Here is a 6,456-nt window from a genome sequence, read left to right as displayed (position 1 = left end):
TCTACCTTCAGTAAATGAATGTTATTTATGTGTTCTGTTTCTGCATAGTAAGAAATGACAGGCAACCGGCTTGTTTGCATTTTACCTGCTTTAAGTTGTTCCGACTCCCATCTTCCTGGACGAGTGAACTTTTCTTTCACTGATCTCTGAGTCCATTTCCAGGTTCATTTCTGACATATTTAACAGAGGGGGAATAATCTCCACCACGAAAGTAATCAGCCTTTAGGGGAAAAAAATTTAATTTCACATTTCATTCAGCTATACAATCTGACACCAGCCAGTTTGGTCAGTTTGCAAGAGCAAAGCTTGCTTTCTAAAAAAAAAAAAAAAAAAAAAAAAAAAAAAAAGTGCATTTAAGACTGGAATGGACTTGGTCTTCAGCCTGCCCAACTCTCTCTTTACAAAGGGGGAGACGGAGGCCCAGGGGAGTGATGTGAACTACCCAGCAGAGCAGAGCCGGTCTAATGCCATTGCCTCCAGCCCAGCATGTCCCTTAAGAGGGACGAAGGGCACTCACAGACCAGAGGTCCTGGCTTGGAGGCCCCACCATAGAAATCTAAGGTGTCCTTTAGTGATGACAACATCTACCTTTCTAGGTAAACATCTATCAAAAATGCAGCACAGAGAAGATTCTGGGAGAAAAAAAAATGATATTATTTCCTATGACGGAAGATCGTTTTATTATACAGAAATGTTCAAAGCACAAGAAAGCTCCGGAAATATAATGAGCATATGAAACGTTCTCTGCATTTGAAAAATCTCCCCTTTTAAGACTGGAAATGGAAAGAAACAGAGATGGGAGGAACCAATGCTGATTTTTACAAGGTTTCTTAAAACGGTGTGAGGGGAGGCCTGGATGGGGGCTGGCAGGGCTGAACTGTGTCGCTCACTAACTTACTGTGTAGGATGTGGGCGAGTCATATCACCTCCCGAGACTTCAGTTTCTTTTCTTGTAAAGTAATGGTTTTAAACTAAATGCTTTCTAAGGACTCCTACGAGCATGGAAAGTTCCATGCAAAGTTATTCCAACCACCTGCAAATCCTCACCAGCTTCTTCCAACCTTATGATTGCCTTCTTGATAATGATCACTTGAGAGAGTGCCGTGAGTGTTTTTCCGTTTTAATTAAAATCCCAGCCTGCCTGAAAATTATTTCTATCAAGCCAAGGACCCAGAAGCCCGTGCAAATTAACATGGATTGGCATTGTCAACATTCTCCATCATATCATATTTTATTTTTCATCTTCGAGGCGGATAGATTTTTCAATTTGTTATTTCTAAGTTGTCTTTAACGCTTGCCATGTCTCTGGGTGTGCATAATGGGTAGCCTGCTCATTTTTCCAGCCCATTTTAGTTAAAAACAGGTAGACCAAAGAATAATTCTTCCAGCTCTCTGCCGGATGCCACCAACCAAGCCACCATATGGTCTTCTGCCCTGAATGTGGCCTTTTAGTCAGAGACACTCTGTTTGGAATTAACAGATTCTCAATGTCAAATCTCAGTGTACTGACACTTGGGTTTTTCTGACTGCTTTCCTATTTTAATTAGAAACTATAATGTATATCTCCAATCTACATCTCAGGAAACCTGCCCAATTGCAAGATAGCGGGCTTACCTCAGGAAGGTAGTGCTGATGTGGGTGACGATGACATAACATTTACCACGGGCTTATGACATACCGGGCACTATACTAAGTATCACTGTGGCATATAAAGAAATATATTTGGGCTTTATCCTCAGTTCCTGGCATATAGCTCCTAAGACTCTAGAATGTCCCAAGGGATATTAGTGTCTTTTGTCATTTGTAATGAGCCCCTTTCATTGCACCTAAACTTATGCTAAGGAGGTGACTTAGAGTGACCTAGGGAGCCTCCAGATGAGGCTGATTGCCAGAAAGACCCAGTGATTGGAGAGTGGGAACTTTCAGGCCCTCCCACTGACCCCTGGGAAATAGGGGGGTGGTTGGAGAGTGAGCTCCATAAAAAGTAATGAACAAGAAGATTCGGAGAGCTTCTAGGTTGGTGAGCACATCAAGGTGTTAGAAGGGTAGTGCATCCAGAGAAGGCAAGGGAGCTCCATGTCCCTTCCCCATGCCTGGCCCTTTGTGTCTCTTCCATTTGGCTGTTCATGAGTTGTGTCCTTTATAATAAACCAGTAAATTTAAGTAATTTGTTTGGTAGCAAGAGATCTAACTTGAGGTTGGGGTTGTGGGGTCCCCTGATTTATAGCTGTCTGGTCAGAAGTATAGGTGGCCTGGGACTTATGACCGGTATCTGAGGTGGAGGCAGTCCTCTGGGACTGAACTCTTAAATCTGTGGTTACTGATTAGTGGTTAGTGTCAGAATTGAATCAAATGGTTGGGCACCCACTTGACGTCCCGGATAATTGGTGGTCAGTTTGGAAAACATGTATTATCCCATAGCAAATCCTCACAACAAATTATGGGTTAAGTACCAATATCACACTCATTGTACAAAAGCGTCCCGTGATTATGCTCCTTGTACAGATGTGGACCATGATTATGCTCCTTGTACAGATGTGGACCACGATGCTTGAAGAGGCTAAGCAACTTTCTCAAGGTCACACCATAAGTGGTGTAGGCAGGATTCCAACCCCAGCCATCTGATCTCAGATTTATCTGATGCCTTAGAGAATGGCAAGAGAATAGAATGATCCCCGTGCCTGTGAGTGACTTGGCACGACAACAGCCTGAGAACAAAGACTGAGTTGTTGTCAGTTGGCCAGCACTTGCTTATGCAACCAGCATTTAGCAAAAATCTACCGTGTGCTTAACTGTGTGAGGCACCCAGAGCCTAGGTGACTGAGACAGAATCCCTACACTCTTGGATCTTGCAGGCGAACAGCAAGAGCAACAAAATGTGCATAGATTGTCACAAATGAGCAACAGAACATGGTACATGCCATGGAAGGTACAAAGTACAGGGGATTCAGGGCAGGCCACGCATTTCAAGCTGCAGTGATCAACAAAAAATTGTAGGCTCTGTAAATAACTTTTTTCTCTCCAGTTCATCTGAAAAACTGACACCATCCCACCTCAATGTATTATTTCTTTATTTCTGTCTGTATGTGTTTCAATGAAAATGCATGTAAAGAGTCAAATGCCTATTGCTTATTGGGAGTGGACCAACTGGCTTATGCATTCTCCATCAGGGTGGAACCTGGCAAGTTCTACCCCCAGAGAAGGTCTCTGGGGCACATAGCAACCATGGTACCTAGCCCAGATGACTTGAAGTGACAGCATCTCCTTCTGGTGATAAAGAAGGCTCTCCATTGTTAGCACTGCTCATCAAGACTCATCTTCACTGTCAGACTCCTGAGCACAGGCACCACGTCAGTTTAATGCAGAGCTGTGAGGCTCTTTCTGGGGCAATCCTGGTTTAGAATGCAATTCTGTTGTCCTACAGGTGCTCTCCTATTTGTCTGACCTAGTCCCAATTCTAATTTTATTAAAAGGGTCACTGGAAACTTAATGAAAGATGCTGTAAAGTAGGAGTCAGGAATCCTGGGTTCTGGACCCAGCTCCGGTACTAACCTGGATAATCTTGGGCACAAAATTCCATATCCTGGGTGAAAAACTTCATATCCTAAAGCCACAGCTTTCTCATCTGTAAAATTTGGCAATTGGTCTAAATTTTCCAAAGGGAGTACCACTGACTTTTTAGTTGGGACCATTCTTCTTAGGTTGAATTGCTCATGTATGGCAGGATGTTTAATGTTCCTGAGCTCTAACGGTCAGTTACAGAGCCCCCTACCCTCAGTCATTATGAAAATTAAAACTACCTCCAAATATTTCCAAATGCCCCATGGTTGGGGGGAGGGATATGGGGCAGTGAGGAGGGATGGGGATACCACTCCTGGTTAAGGGTCATTGAGCTAAGTAATCTCTAAAAGGGCCTTTCTAGTTGATTCTAGTTGACAAACATTGGGGTAAAGGGTTGTCTCCAGGCTACTTCCTGGAAGTATTTGAGGTGTGCTGTCTCCACAAGAGCCTTGCAAGAGCCTTATCAATACAGACCTATTGGTTGTCAGGTGTGCTGGAATATTCTAGGTTTTCATGTTGGTGTTTTGTCCCATCTGAATCCTATAGGCATATAGAGCATTGAATTAAAGCCACGTAAGCCCCAGTAAAAGGTTATTGTTGACAGCCAGCTTTTTATTCTGACCAGACAGAACCTCCATTCATGAGATCATGAACTTGCTATTTCTTCACCTTCTTTAGCAGGTCTGCTATTTCCAGTATGTACCTCTTCTTAGCTGTCAAGGAAAGCTCAGACACTAAAACTTCTTGCTTTATTACTACAAATTAAGAACCCAGAAATGGCCCAAATGTCTTTCATGTGGGCCAGGAGGCCAGTGTTTCCGGTATTCAGACTGGTCACCGTGGCTTTAGGCTTGCCAGCTAGCTGCCTCCTGGTAGGAGCCCTCCCGGCCACCAGCAGCTGGAAGAATTTGGGCTGCAAATGGCATCACTTTGCTGTTAATTGAAGTGAAGTAGCATACTGTGTTTAAGGGACTTGAACGCCTGTGTGTGTTTATGAAGCATGAATAAGTTATGACTTTCTGTCTAAGAATCTCCTTTGAAAGCAGCTGCTCTGTGCTCCCGGCCTGGCCCTCGGCTTTGTGGCTGCTCCCGGCTGTGGCTTTGCTTAGTCAACACCTGTGACGTGGGGCTAATTGTTTTGTCTTTTGAAATCTCTTCTTCTAGCACAGTCTTCAGAAAGCATCCTGTAAAATGTGATGCTTGTCACATTGTGGCCCTCCCTCCTGAGCCATCAGTGTAGGATCCGGTGGCTGGAACTAACCTGCATGGATGGGGACCTAATTCAGCATGCAGGGAGCAGGGAGTTCAAATTGGCTTCACTGGGGCACCTGGGTGGCTCAGTCAGGTTAAGCATCCGACTTTGGCTCCGGTCATGATCTCACAGTTTGTGAGTTTGAGCCCTGCATCGGGCTCTCCACTGTCAGCATGGAGCCTGATTCAGATCCTCTATCCCCCTCTCTCTCTGCCCCTTCCCAGCTCATGCTCTCTCTCTCTCTCTCTCTCTCTCTCTCTCTCTCTCTCTCTCTCTGTCTCTCAAAAATAAGTAAGCTTAAAAAAAAAAAATCTCAAATTGGCTTCACTCTGTTTTGGGTCACCTCTGCTCCGACCTGCAGCCTCAGGGGGCTTCTGTCCAGCAGTGGTAGAGGAAATGAGCCAACTCAGAGGTGAATGCCAGGAAGCCAGCCTGGGGGAGGAGCTGGGACCACAAATGTCCTCCGGGCTGAGGAGCATAGGCCAGGCACCATGCACTGACTGAGCTGAGGCCAGAGCTCCCCTCATCAAGGCAAGCAGAAAAGTAGTACTCGTTATGGACTCCTCTTGATGGTGTTACTGCTTAGTTGAAATATTAAATACCCTGCTCTGTGGAGAATCAATCTTAAAACGTGCCTCCCCCGAGAATGTCCACTGTGCAGGAAATGGAAGCAGTTTTCATTTCTCATTATTTGCAACGTCATTACATTCTGTTCTTTATTTCTTCAGAAAGTCTCCAGTCTCACTTTTCTTTCCCCAGTTCTGGCCACCACCTCGATCGAGACCCTCATTGATGCACACTTCGATTACTTTTGTAAGCTCTGGGATAGAAACATAATGAAGAGGGTAGGAAATATTCTTCCAGGAGATCAAAAACCTTACAAGCTTACAAGGTGCATTGAATTTGCCGATCATTGCTGTAGACCCAAGTGGAATGTTCTGGTCGTCTAGGATTAGTTGAACATTCTCCAGGGAAAAGACAGAAGAGAGATCCCCATCCCTAACCCCCATTCCCCACCCGCAATAGGTGCTTCTAGCTAGAGAGCATCTGTCAGCATCTTGGCTCAGGGCACTGGAGAGGAAGCAGCAGATGAAATCAGAGGAAAAGAGCCTCATCTTGCATAATCTGAGGCAGGCACTGTACCCAGGCAGGCTTCCTGGGCTGCCTTTGCAAATGCCCTAGGGAGATAGGTCATAGCCCTCTATATGTGAAACATTCTCACTCAATATTTAGAAATCGACTCACTTTATGCTGATCCAAACGATGTAGATGAAAACTTTGCCAAAATGCAACATGGGACTTGGCTGTATGTTGAAATTTCACATTTTGCCACCAACACTTAAGTCAGACTCAGTCAGCATTCCATATAAAGTCACTTGGAATTAAAACACGGGATCTGGACGCCTGGGTGACTCTTGACTTGACTCAGGTCATGATCTCACAGTTGGTGGGATAGAGTCCTGTGTTGGGCTCCTCACTGGGCACGGAGCCTGCTGAAGATTCTCCCCCTCCCTCCCCCTCTATCCTTCTCTTGCTTGCACATGTGCTCTCTCTCTCTCTCTCTCTCTCTCTCTCTCAAATAATTCTTGGGTCACCTGGGTGGCTCAGTCAGTTAAGCAGCTGACTTCGGCTCAGGTCATGAT

Source organism: Panthera onca, chromosome D3, assembly GCF_046562875.1.
Source record: "Panthera onca isolate mPanOnc1 chromosome D3, mPanOnc1 haplotype 2, whole genome shotgun sequence".
In the NCBI taxonomy this organism is placed as follows: domain Eukaryota; kingdom Metazoa; phylum Chordata; class Mammalia; order Carnivora; family Felidae; genus Panthera; species Panthera onca.
The sequence above is the reverse complement of the archived record's forward strand: the minus strand, read 5'-3'. Positions refer to the sequence as shown.